At 39.4% G+C, this 17,360-nt stretch overlaps 1 protein-coding gene and 1 pseudogene across 1 annotated transcript in view; both read left to right on the forward strand.

The window, feature by feature from the left end:
* The window catches only part of TENM3 (teneurin transmembrane protein 3), a 674,684-nt gene that overhangs the window by 624,187 nt on the left and 33,137 nt on the right, over positions 1-17,360 (forward strand). The window lies entirely within an intron of this gene.
* LOC102853664 lies at positions 6,902-7,438 on the forward strand (annotated as a pseudogene).

Here is a 17,360-nt window from a genome sequence, read left to right on the forward strand (position 1 = left end):
CTTTATTTTTATTTTTTTTATTTTATTATATTTTGTGTGTGTACCGTCAAATCTGGTCTGACTGGTACAGGAGGAGATTGTTCCTCCTTCTCCAGCAGAGTATCTGATGGATTTGAACTGTGCACCTCTGGGATTACAGTACACCTTCTTGCCACTAGGCCACCAGAGCTCCCTCATAATTGGTTCTTTACAAATGTGTTTAACTGTAATTATTTGGAAATTTTTCTGGATATTTTTGTTTTATCAATTTTGAATACTCAAATGCTCAGAGAGTATATCCTGTATTTCTTTTAATTTACCAAAATTTGTCTCTTGATTCAGAACATGGTTCTACTTCAGTGAATGTTTTCTGTGCAATTTAAAACAATATGTACTCTGCTGTTTTGTGTTGAGTGCTTTAGAAATATAAATCAGATCCAGTAGCTTATAATATTTTTCAAATACTCTATGTCTTCACCCATTGCCCATGTACTTGCTTTGTGAATTAGGGAGCTCTGGTTGTGTCATGTATAATGTATCCAGCTGCTCACCAGAATTTATTGTTTCAAACCCATCTGTCACTGTGAAGTAGAAAGATGGACAGTATCGTCCTGTAAAGATTTACAGCCTCAGAAATCTTTACAGAGTCATTAAATTAGAATTAACTTGACAGCATAGTTTATGCATAACTGGCAAGAACATTAAAACATTCAACTATTTTAAAAAAGTCTGATTCTGCCACCTTTTAATTCAAGCTTCTAACAAAAACAAACCAACATATTGCCATCAACTCAATTTTGACGCATTGTACGGTTTTTATAACTCATCTTGCTAAGATTAATAGCAGGAAGTGCTGGTGGCCTAGTAGCAAGACGCTACACTGCAATCTCAAAAGCTTGTGGTTTGAATACACCAGCAGCTCTGTGGGAGAAGGGAGAAGACGTGATTAACTGCATCTGAAAATCCATTGGAGGGTCAGCTGTGGGTCAGTTCTCACTCGATGGTACACAACAACAGCAAGATTAGTAGCAGACTACTTATAAGAAGTTTCAGGTGAGTGGAATCTCAGATGCTTAGCCAGCTGTAGAGGTTCATAACAGCTAACATTTATTTACAGCTCTGACTGTGGCTCAGTTCCCCAGTTCCTGGATAGCCTTTGAGTTCAGTGATTCGACCAGAGACTTAGACACAACAGGGGAATGACTTGTGTCATGACGTAAGTATGCAGGCAGGTTTTGGAGAAACTGATGAGTGAAGGGCCACGGTCCTGTACACTGTCATTTGTGGCACAGCTAGATGAGTGATGTAGGCTAGACAGTGTGTCCTAAACATGCAATCGACAAGAAGCAGCACCTAGCAGTGAGGCTCTATGAGCTTATATAAACCTCTAGCAGGGTAGGGTTTGTATCCCATCCTCCTCTTTACTCCTTCGTACAAGAATTACTGAAGCACAAAATAAATAGTTAATGATTGGATAGGAAAGACATCTGTATGATAAACCTTAGCAACCCAGAGTGACCTGATAGGACAGAGTCAAACTGCCTGTAGGATTTCCAGAGCTCTCCACCCATGCAATTTAGTGCTTCTGAAAACTCGTGGTCAGTTCTGACTCAGCAGGACATCACAGCGACCCTTTATGGAAGCAGTTCTTTTTATCCAGCTGAGCCACTCGGTAAACCATAGGCCTTTCTGTTAGCAGCCCAACATTTAAACCACACTGCCTACCAGTGAAGATGATGATTATATGAAGTTATTACATCTCAGGCAAACCTGGTATATTATTTACTGTGTTGGCAATACTAACACCAGTTTTTAATAATATATAAAACTTTGTCTTCCCCAATAGGCTTCCTACTCTTCTTTTTCCAGCTTGCCATATGTTCCCCAAATTTCACATCGTCCGCACTCATGGCATAGCCATTTTCCTGTGAAGCGGGGAGGGGTCAGTTTCAGGCTCTGAGACAGCTCAATGCAGGGACACAAGGAGAAGGATGTGTTTGCCCTCTGTGCAGTCAAAGCCCTGAAAAATAAACCCAACAGGCTGAAGGTACCTGCTTTACAGAGCCTTTGGAGCAAAATAGTTCCCTGTCATAGGCAGTCTAGTAAAACTAGACCTGTTACCTAAACAAATAGGATGTGTCCCGTTCATGCCAGCCTTCCTCAGTCAATGTACACCTTTTTAAAAATGACTACTTGCCGAAAGTGAGGAGGACTTGAAGCAGAAGACTTGTTGCAGAAGATCAAGAAATGCAGCCTTCAGTATGAATTTCATCTCAATATTAAGAAAACAAAGATTCTTTCCACTGGCAGTGTCATGATGGATGGTGAGAAAATTGAAACTGTCAACAACTTCATCTTGCTTGGATCCTTGATGAACACCTTGATATGAGCAGTCAGGAAATAGGGAAATACATTGTACTGGGAAAATCTGCACTTTCCAAATTATTGAGGAGTGAGTAGTGATGTCAGTTTGAGGACTCAGGTGCATCTGATTCAGGTCATAGTCTATCTGATTACTAGCTATGCATCTGAGACCTGAACAATGAATAAGGATGAAAGAAAATTCATTTCTTGGACCTGTGGTGTTGGAGAAGAGCACTGAACATCTCATGGACAGCCAAGAGAATGAAAAAATACATGTTAGAGAGGGTGCAGCCAGAGTGCTCTTTGGAGGCAAGAATGATGAGGCTTCGCCTCTATACATACTTTGGACATATTGCTAGGAAGGGCTATTCCTTGGAGAGAGACATGGTGTTGGGAAGGGTGAAGGGTCAGCAAAGGAGAAAAAGACCCTCAATTAGGGGGATTGACACAGTGACTGTTGCAGTGGGCTCTTGTGTGTCAGGAAGTGTGAGGATGGCGCAGGACAGGACTAGGTTCAGATCTTTTGTTCATGGGGTCATTAAGAGTCATACTCGACTCAACAGCAGCAACAGCAACAATGCAAGATAGTTCTCTTTTTTTTTGTTCATGTGCATTATATTATCTTAAAATTTTATTTTATTGATTTTAATGAACATTTACAGAGATTTTGGATTTTCATTCATTCATTGTTACACTTTTTTCTTTACCCCCCACCCCAGTTCACTCCTCTCTTTGAAAAGCAAAAGATAAACTTTTCCCCCGACCCCGACCCTGCCCACCTCCACTGCCCAAAATGCACTCCACTATGCAACCTTAATTCTGGATAGTGCTTGGTAGGGTGGAGGGACAGCACAGAAGGGGAAGGCCCTCTATGAGGTGGATTGATTCCGTGACTGGGGTAATCAGGATGGGTGTATAGGAGATGGTGCGATTGGCACAGGACAGAGCCAATAGGGATGTTGTACATAGGGTTGCTATGAGTCACAAGCAACTCGATGGCACATAACAGCAACATAGCACTTTTACACGTTCTCTTAATGACAGCTATCTAGAATCTTTTAAACCTCTGTAGTAAATAATTCTGGGATGTCCTGATATGAATGCCTTTGTCTCAAGCCCTGTGGATCTCAGAGTTGGGCATTAGCACATTATCGATTCCCCCACAGTGATAATAACTAAGGAAAGAGATATTGGGCCACTTTGTGAATTCCCTCCTTGAAAATAATGCCTTTTATTTTGACTGCGTGCAAAAAAAGAACTGGGTCGGCGGTGAGGGGGGAGAGATTTGGCCTGGTCTCTGCTCCCCTGATGGAGCAACATGGGAATGATAAGGATGGCTTTCACATGACACGGATCATGAGAATGGTGCAGGATAGGGCAAGGTTTCCATGTGCTGTTCACAGAGTCACTGTGGGTCATAGTTTTCCTCAAAAACACTTAACAACTGTTCCCATGAATCCTCACTGGAGTGTTTGGAAAAAAGAAAGTAGCAGCTTGAATGCAGGCTACTTTTCCCATTTTTGTGGTGCAAAGTACAAGTTAAAATGTTATCATCAGGGAGCTCTGGTGGCCTAGTGGCAAGAAGCTGCACTGCAATCCCAGAGGTACACAGTTCAAATCCACCAGATGCTCTGCTAGAGAAGGAGGGGCCATCTCCTCCTGTACCAGTCAGATCCAATTTGACAGTACACACACAAAAAATAATACTTTTAAAAAAAATGTTATCATCAAGTTCTCCTAATAAAATGCAGCAACAGCAAAGAAGCTTAAATTGTTGTCAGCCACCCTAGACCATGCAATTCTCATCAGGATTCTCTTAGGACTTGAAACAGAAATCACATAAAATAGCACTTTCTTTTGCCCTTTTTTTGCATCTTTCTCTGTAATTTTGGTAATATGTAGGTAGCAATGCACTGAGATGATCCATTGACTAGGGAGTTGGCTGATTGCTCTACTTACTAAAAACCCTTTGTGATGCAAGTATTTTGCATTTTCTACCCAGAACCTAGTGTTTGAGGATTATTTCCTTTGTTTTAATTTGCATTTGCTTGTTTCTTTTTTGTTCTTTTTTCATTTTATTACGATTTATTCACAACATTTGAATACATTGTTTTTCACAAAAAGATCCTTTCCACTTCCTTCACTGCACCCACCCATCAAATTGTGCAACCCCTATGATTAATACCCTTCCCCCTCACCCCTCTATTTCCACCCTCCTCCTGCCTCGGATCCTCATACTCATTCTACAATAATAGTTTTATATAGTATTTGTCCTTGTGGGACTGGGTTAGTTCACTCAGCATAATGCTCTCCAGTATCACCCAAGTTAGGTAGTAATTTACAAAATGAATGCTCCTGTGTGCTGCATAGTGTTTCAGTATGTGACTGTACTACAACTTCTCAATTCATTCATTTGTGGTTGGGCATATGGGCTGTTTCCATGTTCTTGTGACGGTGAATAATGCTGTTATGAACATGGCCATACGCTATTGAATTTTTTAAAAAAATATGTATTTGTGAGATAATTGTTAGGATACATACATATTAGTCACATTTGTACCCAAAATACATAAATGCTAATTCTTTTGTTATTAGTGTTACATAGATCATTGTTGCCTTTAGGATTCCAAGTCAGTCCATTAGAAGCTCAGATCAGGTCTGTTCTGGTTTTGATGCTTGTGTGCATGTTCTCCATTGGGAATGAGGATCAAGGAATGAGGTGTGCTTGTTCAAAATGGTTTGTTTTTTTAGTTATGAGAGTGTTAGTAATTGCATTCTGCTTACCACTGATAGCTAAAACAGTGTTACACGGTATTAACACTGTGGGAAAAGCATTGACAAGACTGAAAGGGCTTTGTTTCTTTAAGGTTTTGTTGTTTGCCTTTTTACTAAGTGAAATAAAATGAAGTGAAAATATTTTAGACAGCAAGAATAAAAATTCCTAAATTAGCATCATCATGTTTTAGGATTCTAATTTTATAAAATGTAGATGCATAGACTCTCTGTATGTTTTGAAATTGGACCAAATGAAACTATTCCGTCACTCGGACTTGCTACAGGTACGCCTTAGCCATATGTCTTTTGTCCTGTGAACTACTTTAACAAAGATAAAGAGTCAAAATAAATAAATGTCTTAGTCACCTATGTGTCTTACTTTTAAGAAATTCATTCACTATTCTGCACAAAATCTTGGGAGAATTTTTTTAAAAGGAAAATTGGCAGAAAAGATAAAACATTCCCTTTAGCTCCAGTAACAAGGAAATGGTATGTCTTTCCATAACAAAGACAATTTTGAACCGGAAAAGAGAATAAGTGATACAGAAAAAGAAGACAAGAAAATAAAGGAACCATTGTGAAAAGCAATCATTGAAAACAAGAGCAGCAAGACGTCATCTCTTCTATGGAATCTGCCTTACAGCAACTCATTCTCTTGTAAGTTAATGTTGTTGTTGTTGTTGCTATGTGCCATCAAGTACAACTCATAGTGACCCTGTGAACAACAGATTTGAACCCTGTCCTGTCCTATATCATGAATTGCAGAATTCTAATTAAAATAAAAAGATGTGTTGTGTTGGGTAAATCCGCTGCCAAAGACCACTTGAAAGTGCTAAAGAGAAAGGATGTCAGTTTAAAGAACAAAGCACATCTGATCCAAGTCATGGTATTTTCAGTTGCTTCCTAAGCATCTGGAAAGTTCAGTAGTTAATAAGGAAGACTGAAGAGTTGATGCCTTAGAGTTGTGGTGCTGGCTAAGAGTATTGAATATCCCGTGAACTGCCAAAAGAACAAACAAATCTGTCTTAGAGAAGATACAACCAGGATATTTTTTGAGGCAAGGATAATGAAACTTCATCTCACATACTTTGAGCATGTTGTCAGGGTGAACCTGTCCTTAGCAAATGACATCATGCTTAGAAAAGTAGATTCAGGGAAAGAAGATTCTCAGTAAAATGTACTAACACATAGAGCAATGGTAATTAATTACAATGTCTATGAATGTTTGTATGAAACACAAAGTACGTGAGTGAAGCACAACATATATAAATGATGGCACAGAACCCAAAGTACATGTACAAAACATGACGTATATAAAGGATTATATATGCAAACCAATTAAAAAAGTTTTGAAAAATGGGCTGACACAGCGAGTGCAACAGTGGACTTGAGCACAGAGGTGAACGTGAGGCTGGCACAGGATATAGGACATGATTTTGATCTTTTGTTCAAAACTGTTGTTCAGTCACTAACAACAAATAAATGAAAATGAAAAAACTTAAAAGCTAATTAGAATAGTCTAATGGCTCTGGTGAGGACATAATTTAAGTCTCAAGATGTGGATTATGAAGAATACGAAATTAAGGAATGCAATAGTAGTAGGTGCTATCAAGTTGATTATGACACCTCGCGACCCCGCATAAAAAAGTACAGCTACGGCCGCCCCGAGCCGGCTCCGCCGTGAGGGGCCGCGTCTGCCGAGTGGTCGCCACCGGGCCGGGCATGGTGTTGGGTGCCGAGCCGCCTCGCCTGTCTCGGGGAGCCCAGGGCAAAGGCAGCCGTGATGCTCAGGCTGGCCAGCAAGCTCAAGCAGCACGACGGCCTCAAGGGGGCACGCTCCGCGGCCATGGCGCCTGTCGGTGCGGGACAAGCTGCTCGTCAAAGAGGTTGCAAACCTTGAAGCCCACTTAACTTGTACCTGCAGAGTCCACTTTCCTTATCTGAACAAGCTCCACTGCTTCCAGCTGACGGTGACTCCAGATGAGGGTTACTTCCAGAGTGGAAAATTTCAGTTTGAGACTGGAGTTCCTGATGCGTACAACATGGTGCCTCCCAAAGTGAACTGCTTGGCCAAAATCTGGCACCCCAACATCACAGAGACCAGAGACATCTGTCTGAGTTTACTGCGAGAACATTCGATTGACAGCACTGGCTGGGCCCCCACCAGGACACTGAAGGATGTTGTTTGGGGAGTAAACTATTTACTGATCTTTTAAATTTTGATGACCCACTGAATATTGAAGCTGCAGAACATCACCTTCGGGACAAGGAGGACTTCCGGAAGAAGGTGGACGACTATTTCAAGCGCTTTGCCAGATGATGTGGGACAGGCCCCTGGGCCCAACGTCCGGACGAGCGTGAGCCCTGCCTCTCCAGCCTCATGTGCCCTTGTTCCTCCTGCGTGGTCAGTCCACATTGTACCCAGAAGTGGAGAAGCCCACCGAGAGGCAGCCAGAGCTTGTCTTCTGGGTCCTAAGAGAGGTCTGCTTACCTGCCCGTGTTTTCCTTTATTCAAACTGTAGGTTGATGGGATCCTTGCAGAGTTTCATGAACTCACCTCCGGCTAGAGCTTTCTTTTCCCTGCCCAGTCCAGTGATGCAATACACGTTAGTGTAACCCGCAGACTGACAATAAGACACTGCTACAGACTGAGGTTGGGTGCAGTTCTCTCAGTCCCCCAGAGCGTGGCCCCCACGTATCACCCCCCCGCTCCCCAGAATGCATCCACCACCCAGAATCCACCGTCTACCTTACTGAGATACGTATTTTATTTAATGTAAGTATATTTTGGAACAGATTTGTAATTTGTACAATTGAATGCTTTAATTATTTTTTTCTATTGGAAAAAAAAAGTACAGCTGCGTCAGTCATAAGGTTTTCTGTGCTGTATTCTGTATGGGAGTAGATCATCGACTCTTACATGACACCATTGGGTGATTTCGAACTGCCAAACTTTTGGTTAAAAACTGAATATTTTACCTCTTGTGCCACCCAGGTTTTTTTAAGGGTCATATTCACTTCACAATAACTAATTAATACAAAGGTGATGTCCTAAGCATGTCCAGTGAAAGCCTAGGTAAGGACTCCACTGGACATGTTTCATTATTAATAGTCTTTTATGTGTCTCTTTTTCATTAAAAAAAAAATTTAATGGCTATATACTCTTAGCTAAAAGCAGAAAGTTCCAGAGTAATGTCTACCTGTATTTCATTGACTCTGCGAAGGCAGAGTGGATCACAACAAACTGTGGCTGACTCTGAAAAGAATGGGAATCCCGGAACACTTGATTGTGTTCATGTGAAACCTATACTTGGACAAGGAGGCAGTAGTCAAAACAGAGTAAGGGAATACTGCATGATTTAAAATCAGGTCGGATGTACACCAGGGACGTGTCATCCTACCTCCATACCTTTTCAGTCTATATGCAGAACAGATCATCTGGGAGGCTGGGCTCTATGAGGAGAAATGTGGTGCCAGGATTGGAAGAACACTCATTAACAACCTGCATTATGGAGATACCACAACCCTGCTTGCTGAAATTGAGAAGGACCTGAGGAAGTGTAGTAGGTCAAGGATATATAGCCTTCAATATGGGTTGAAGCGCAACATCAAGAAAATAAAGATTCTCATGATAAGCAGCATCGTGATAGGCAGTAAAGAGATTGAGATTGTTGACAGCTTTAGGGTTTGTTTGTGTGGTTTTTTTCTCCACAGTCAATACTCTTGGTACCAGTAGCTAGGAAATCAAAAGATGAATTGCACTGGGAGAATCTGCTGTCAAGGACCTCTCCAGAGTACTGAAGAGCATTTGTGTTAGTCTGGAGACTGAGGTGCACCTGATCTAGACCATAGTCTGCAAGTCCTTGCTATGTGTCAGAAAGCTGGACAATGACTAGTGAGAATAGGAAAATTGATGCCTTTGATCTGTGGTGCTGGAGAAGAGTACTGAATATACCATGGACTGCTAGGAGAACAAGCAGGTTCGTCCTAGAGAGGGTGAGACCAGACTGCTTCTTGGAGGCAAGGATTCTGAAGCTCCGTCTAACATATTTCAGACATATTGCAAGGAGGGACCAGTCCTTGGAGAGGGACATCAGGCTTGGGATGGTGGGGCAACAGCACAAGAGAGGAAGACCCTCAATGAGATGGACTGATTCAGTGTTGCAGTAGTGGAGTTAGGTGGGTTAGGGACAATAAGGTTGGCATAGGATAGTGTAGGGTTCAGAGCTGTTGTACATGGGGTCACTATGAGTTCAAGAGACTCAATGGCACATAACAACAACATATGACCTTGGGAGCTCTGCTGGCCTAATAGCAAGAAGCTGCACTACAAAGACGTGAAGTTAAACCTACCAGCTGCTCCACGGGAGAAGAATGGGCAGTCTCCTCCCATGCAGTTAACCCACCAAAGGGGCAACTGTGGATTGGTTCCTACTTGATAAAAAGTTGAAGAAATTTAGAAGAGTGCTAAGTATTTTCCAGCAAAACGATTACTTTTCAATGTGTGTGTGAAGGAGAAGGTTATTGAATGAACACAAGGAGTGAAAAATTGCAAACAGGTCATTGTGAATTTAGGATATAATTGTTACGAGGGAAGATTTTCATAAATAGTCAAAAGAAGTATGTGAGAATAGCGGTAGCAAATGAGGGGAAGGGCGAAAGAAGAGGGGGGCAAAATAAAATGGATTTAACAGTATCGTGTCAGTGAACACACTTAAATAGGTAGATACTTTAAACACTATTTGGGGAAGTCAAATCTCATTTTATGCACTACCTTAAAGTTCAGAAAAATCCCAGTTTATGTACCACCCTACAGTTCAGAAAATGAGCTTAAAAGTGGAGAATGATTAAAGAAAAATCACTACATTTCAGAACACACTGTGTTAGAGAGATTTTTTTCCTCTGTTGATTTAAAAAAAAAGAAAAAAGATTGTTCATCAAAATACCAGAAAAAGTGAAAAGACAATCTACCACCTAGGACAGTATTTATAAAAACCTATATCCAACAAGAATCCAATAGCCACAGTTTAGATAAAACATCAACAACTTAATTAAGGAACTCTAGTGGTGTCATGTGTTACGTGCCAGGCTGCTAACCTAAAGGAATCCACCCGCAGCTCCCCAGAAGAAAGATGGGCAGTCTCCTTCCATAGGTATTTACAGCCTTGAAACCTATAGAAGGGTCACTGAGCGCTGGAACGGCCCTCACTGAAGTGAGTTTGGAAAATTGCTATGATTTAAAAAAAAAATCTGAACATAACAAATGTTGCTAAAGATATGGAGAAACTGAAACCCTCACCTGCTGTTGGTGAGATATAGTACAGCCATTAAAAAAACAAAACAAAACAAAAAACCACCACAACCAACCCCTAATAGTTCTTCCTAAAAATAGAACTGCTGTCAAGCTGATTCCAGCTCAGGAACTCTGTTGGCACTCCAGTGAAGGCATTTAGCTTTTTTAAGGGAGAAAAAAAGGAGGCAACCTGCTCTTGTAAAGATGCCAGGAACCCTATGGGGCATTTCTACTGTCGTACAGATTCACTAGGAAAAGAATAACAGTACTCAAATTCTGATCTTATTCACTTACCCAAAAGACTTGAAAGAAGGGACTCTAAAAGAGACTTGCACACTAGTGCTCATTTCCACAGTATTCTCAGTAACCAACCTGTGGAAACAATCTAAATGCTAATCAACAGGTGCTTGAGTAAACCAAATATAGTACATCCATACAATGGAAACCTAGTCAATCAGTGGGGGAAAATAAGTCTTAACACATGTTACAGTACAGATGGGGCTGGAAGATACTATACTGTACAAAATAAGCCACTCACAAAAGAATAAATATCATGTGACTTCACTTATATGAAAAGACAAATGGAGATCAAAGTTTATTAGTGGTTACCACCAACAGGTGGGACAGGGGAAAGGGGGTTATTGGTGATCAAAAAAGTAGGTAAGGCTGCTTGTGTTCAGTCAGATGCCTCATTAGAATCTGGTTCTTTGTTTGAAGTCGTACAGTCATAGTTTTTAAGACATCCAAGTTAATTGACCTAATAATGTGTTTATTGTTAAGTTGTGTGGCACCTGAGGTCTTAAAAACTTGCAGACAGACATGCAAGGAATAACAGTTGGTCTCTATCCAACTGAAGCAGCAGAGAGAGTCAGGAATAAGATGAGAAAGCTGTGACTAACGGTCCTCATACACAACTCCCTCCTTTACCCTGAGATCAGAAAATGTGGATGATACTTTGCAACCATTAGTGAACATTTTGATCAAAGATTCCTTAGAAGAATCTTAAGCAAAAGGAGGAAAATGTAAAATCCAAATTATCATGGATGAACCCCTGAAATTACTGTCCTGAGATAATCTTTAAATCTTAAACCAAAAACAACTCCTGAAGTTATCTTAAAACCAAATAGTAGTTTAGCTGAACTAATAAAAAAAGGCCTGTCTTGAGCACATGCTCTTTTTAAAAAAATAAAATTTTTTTTATACTGGTTTGCTTACAAAGTTCATATATATTGTTTATCACCCTCGCTCTTTTCCATTTCTTTTACCCACAAGTCCCTCTATGATCATATTGTGCAACTCTGTTATTATCCCCATACTCACCTCTCTATTCTTACACTTGGATCTTGAAACACATTTTACTAGTTATCTTTCTATTTCTACAATAAAGATACTATACAGTTTTTGTCCTTATAGGACTGAGTTAGTTCACTTAGCATAATACTCGACAGTCTCTCCCAAATTATGTAGTAATTTTCAAAATTATTGTTCCTGCATGCTTCCTAGTAGTCCACCATATGAATGTACCAAAATTTCTCAATCCATTCAATTGTGATTGAACATTTGGGCTGTTCCCATGTTCTTGCAATGGTGAATAATGCTGCTACTAACATTGGTGTACAAATCTCTGTGTCTCACTTCTCATTTTCTTGGGGTATGTTTCAAGCAATATAGTAGTTGTGTCATACAGAATTTCTATGTTCAGCTTTTTGAGGAAGCACCAAACTGCCTTCCAGAGTGGTTGTACCACTTTACAATCCCACCACAGTGTATTAGGGTTCCCATTTCTCCACATCCTTTCCAACAGTTATTATTTGCTTTCCTGTTAAACTTTACCAAAGATACTGGAGTGAGATGATATCTTATGGTGGTTTTGATTTGCTTTTCTCTTACTGCTAATGATTTGGGACATTTCTTCATGTGTCTGTTGGCCATCCGAATATCTTCCTCTATGAAGTCTTTCCATGTCTTTTGCCCTTTTTGTAATTGGATTATCAGTCTTTTTCTTTTGGAGGCCCAGTAGGATTCTAAAGAACATATGCTCTTTTAAGAACTGTCTATATCATAACTAATTGACAACAGCATCTCAGAATACTTGCTGGAAACTTTAATAGGGATAAGTTTTTGCTAATAAGGGCCTTTATAGTAATTAGAGAGGAACAAGTTGGAAAAGGAGGGTAAGAATGTACAACTATTGAAATGAAAAATAAATAAATTAAAATATTTAAAAAAGAATGTACAACTAATGTTCATTAAAATTATTTTTAAAATATTAAAATAAAGTTAAAAAAAGAAAAAAACAAAACAGGAGTGGTGATACTAATTTCCGATAAAATATATTTCCATGCAAAAACCACCATAAAATCAATAAAACAAGAAGACATAACAATAATAAATATCTATGTACCAATGAAAGACCTCCAAAATATGTAACGCAAACATTAACAAAACTGAAAAAGGAAATAGGAGAAGAAAAAAAATGTACAACTAAAAAAATTACTCAATGTCATTAAATTGCACATGTAGAAACGGTTGGATTGATATATAATATACTGTGTATATTTTCAACAATGACAGATTAAATAAAATCTAGAAGGAAAATGATAATTTAGTATCAATTTCCTATGCTTAGCTATTCCACCATAGCTTTTAATTCAACACAGGCAATAAGAAAATATGATGTGAATGTTTTAAGTACCCAACTAATAGCCAAAAGGTACCTCAAAAGACAAGCCTGACAAAACCTTATAGAGCATTCAACAGTTACTCTCAAGCAGAGATGAGAAAATGAGGGAATAGGGAAACTAGAGTATTAGAAATGGAACAACCAGAACATAATTAAAGTGAATGTTAATACATTATGTAAAATGTAATTAATGTCACTAAATAGTTCCTGTAGAAATTATCAAATTGAAACCTAATTTTCTGTGTATATAAGACAAAATAACGGTTTTTTAATAGTTGAACTTCTTAAAATTCATTTTAATGAAAGTTAACAGAGACTTAGGGATTCCAGTCATTCATTGTTGCACTTTTCTCCCTACACGCTCCCTCCCCCCAATTCACTCTTCTCCTTGAAAAGTAAAAGAAGAACTCTTTCATTGTTATGCAGTCCCTCCCCTCAAGTCCACCCCACTGTGCAGCCTTCATTCTGGACTCCTGTCATATAATGACAATAATACCCAATCATATATCCCTTGTAAACAATTCTTTTCCTCATCTGTTTCAATGAAGTATACATCATTCCTCCTCTCCTTTTTAGTCTTCCCTCAACCCTGATGTTAGTCCTGTTTTACAACAGTGGCCCAATGCAATATTTGTCCTTTTGTGACAGAGATATTTCACTCAGCATACTGTCCTCCATGGTCACCCATTTTGCATAATATTTCATTAGTTCCTTGTTTTTCAATGCAGCGTAGTATTCCATTGTGTGAATATACCAGAGCTTCTCTATCCATTTGTTTGTTGATGGGCACTTGGGTTGTTTCCAGCTCTTGCTATTGTGAACAAAAACACAGTTAAACATGGGTTTGCATATATCTACTTGGGTGGTGGTTATGGTTTCTTTAGGGTAAATTCCCAGTCAAGTTGCTGGGTCAAATGGTATTTCTATTTGCAACTATTTGAGAAAGTGCCATATAATCTTCCATAATGGTTGCCCCATTTTACACTCCCACCAACAGTGAATAAGGGTTCCAAGTTTCTCCGCAACCTCGCCAGCATTTGATATTTGCTGTTGTTAAATTTCACTATTCTTGCTGGGGTGAGATGATATCTCAGAGTTGTTTTGATTTGCATCTCTCTTGGAGCTAGGAATTTTGAACATTTCTTCATGTGTTTGTTTGCCATCTGAAAGTCTTCTATGGTGAAGTGTCTGTTCATATCCTGTGCCTGTTTTTAGTTGAGTTATTTACCTTTATCTTCTTGTGGTGCGCAAGTACTTTATAAATTCTAGATATAAGTTCCTTATCTGACATGTCATTACCAAATATTTTTTCCCAGTCTGCCCTTTTTGCCCTGTTGGAGAAGTTTTTGGATGTGCATAGGGATTTAATTCTTAGAAGGTCCCATTCATCTATTTTATTCTCTCCTGGTTGTAGAAAAATAATGTTATTTTTAAAGCAGCCTTATGGAGCAGTTCTACTCTGCACATGTGGGTTCACCATAATTCAAAATGGGTTTGATGGCAACTCACAACAACACCTGTCGTACTCCCCCCATTGAGTCTAGTAGTGTCATTACCTAGCATCTTCTAGACCTTTAAAACATGGAGTCTTTTTTCTTTCCTTTGCCCCTCTGTAAGTCTAAGTCATTCTTCTTATATTTACTGTCTTTTCCTTTCCAGTTGCTGCTCCTCCAATTCAGGCTCTTGTGGATCACTTCGAGTTTATGTCTCCCACCCTTCACCTCCAGCCCCAATCAATTCTTCCACTAGCAGATTGAGCTTCCTGTAATCCTCTATAGTGTAGTATAGACCTGCCTGAAAATAAAAGGACATTTTAAAATCTAATTAATGGGAGAAACCCTGTGTTACCCTCTGCCTTCTAAATTTTAAGCCAAGAAGGCACAGAGAAAAATTAGTTTCTTGTTAAAAGAAAATCCAATTTTTCGAGCTTCCAACTCCTTTTTCATGTCTGTGAACTTTCCAATTCCAAATATATGGGTCTTGCCAAAAGAAGAAATTACAATAAATAAATTGCAGTCTTTGAATTAGATACTGAAATATTTTCAAATTCAGTACATATTAGTAGGGGATATGATAATTAAGTCAAACTAGTTCTAGTAATATCTATAAAAATCTTCCTGGCTAACAATTATGTTTTAAATGTACCTGATCCCAAAAATACTTTTAAATTTAAGGAGAGTGGCTACTCCTTGTAATTGCTCTGAGCCTTAAATGTGTCATTATTCATGCCAGCAGATTCATAGGGATGAAAATTACTGGTGTTAGCACCCACAGTTTTTATTTTCTTAGTTACCTTTATTTCCTGATAATTTTACGTTTTTATGGCTACATCAATCTCTTACATGCCTGATGTCCTAAGGTAGAGAAAAGGGAGTAGATTTAAATGTACTAGGTAGTTGAGGTTAGAAACACACACACACACACACACACACACACAATCTCTACAAGGAAATTAGACATTGACAGCTTATCTTCTAGATCTTTTTGCATTAAGTTTTCCAATTACTATCTATGCAAATGAATGCTTAATGGCTCTAACAAACTTATTGCAACAATTAAATTGCTACATTTTGATGTGGTTTTCTACTTGTGACATCATGAATGAAATGCCTGGGAGATTAACTGCAGTACCCACCTTGGACTTCTCACAGGTAGGCATGAACTGTCAAAGGCTGTGAGTAAACAGCCTTGAGATCACAGCACACTTTTTCATGGCAGCAAAACCAAGTCTTACACAAAGCCAGTGTCTCTTACCAAAGTAGAATGTGACTCAGAACAGGATGAGAGATTGAGCAGAGCAGAAATGCCTACTAATGACACTATGTTCCACATATGGGAGGAGGTCTGTGTGTGGCTGTTCTCTTCCGGCCACATCCTAGCAGTTGGCTGAAAACAACCAGAGAATTAACTGAAAAACTTGAATCCAAATGCTATTAGGAATCGTGTGTGTGTGTGTGTGTGTGTGTGTGTGTGTGTGTGTGTGTGTACCGTCAAATCAGATCTGACTGGTACAGGAGGAGATGGCCCCTCCTTCTCCAGCAGAGCATCTTTTGGACTTTGAATTAAGGAGTCTCGTTCCTTCCCCATAACAGTCTCAGAAAAAAAAAAAAAATATATATATATATATATATCCAGTAAGCCTGTCGTCAAGCATTCTCTTTCTGATTTAACTTTGTCTTTTTTTTTTTTTACATGATTGACCTTTTTCCTAAATGGCACAGTTAAGTCTCAACTATTTACCAAAAATGTGGTGATTAAACCCACCCTGAGGCTCTTTAGAAAAAAGGCCCTGGAGATCTGCTTCCAAAAAGTCATAATCTTAAAAACTTCTATGGACCCATTGTACTCAGTGTACATGGAGGTTTTTGGAGCTGCAGTGGAATAGGGTGCAGCAAGAACAACAAGCTTTGAAAGGAAATCTGAACCTATGTAATGCACAGAAGCCCCCCTCTGTCCTGAGAAGGGTGGTTGGTAAGAAGGACTACACTGCATTTCACTGGAGCCCTTACAGTGTTTCAGGTCAGGCAGCTCTCAAAATGAGTAGGGTATTCTTACAGGGGTTTTTAAAAGTCAACTGAGTCTTGACTGAGTCTTCCTGTGGAAGCTCAAGTGTGAAGCCTTTTGGCTTCTGAAAGGCACTGGTCTGTCAGTTTGCTGTACTGAGGTAATTTGGAGATGCTGTGATACTGAACGCTGTGCCACTGGTGTGTCAAATGCCAGTGAAACTGCCAGACTGAGACAGGCCTAGAAGCAGGAGTGGCATCCACTTCCTAAACAACATGCCACTGGAAACTATGAATATAGAGAAACAACAATAATTATAGAACAGGTTTAGGTCTTTTGTTCATAGAGTTGCAAATGAATCATGCTTGACTGAAGGGCACTTAAAAACAACAACAACATTCTTACATGAGTCTGGGGAAGAGAGTCATAACTGAACTTGTACCTCCTGTCCCAACCTTCACTGTGTACCCAAACCAAAGTCTGCTGTTGTCTTGCTTCCTCAGAACAGATTTCATTTATATGACATAAGCTAGTCAGAGTCATGAAACATATCTGGAGCTAGCTCTCATTCACTGTAGATGAAGAGAATAGAGTTCTGGAGTAAGGAGAACAGCAGATGTTACATGAGTAAATATATAAAACTTTCTTTGAAGCTTCCCAGTTCATGCCAAATGATAGCCAGTAATCTTTGCAAGAACAAATGAGTATATGTACGTTGTTGTGTTTCTAAGTCAACCACAATTTATAGCGACACTATGTGCA

The sequence above is a fragment of the Elephantulus edwardii genome, unplaced genomic scaffold, assembly GCF_000299155.1.
Source record: "Elephantulus edwardii isolate Elephantulus edwardi_28Jun2011 unplaced genomic scaffold, EleEdw1.0 scaffold00018, whole genome shotgun sequence".
NCBI classification, from domain to species: domain Eukaryota; kingdom Metazoa; phylum Chordata; class Mammalia; order Macroscelidea; family Macroscelididae; genus Elephantulus; species Elephantulus edwardii.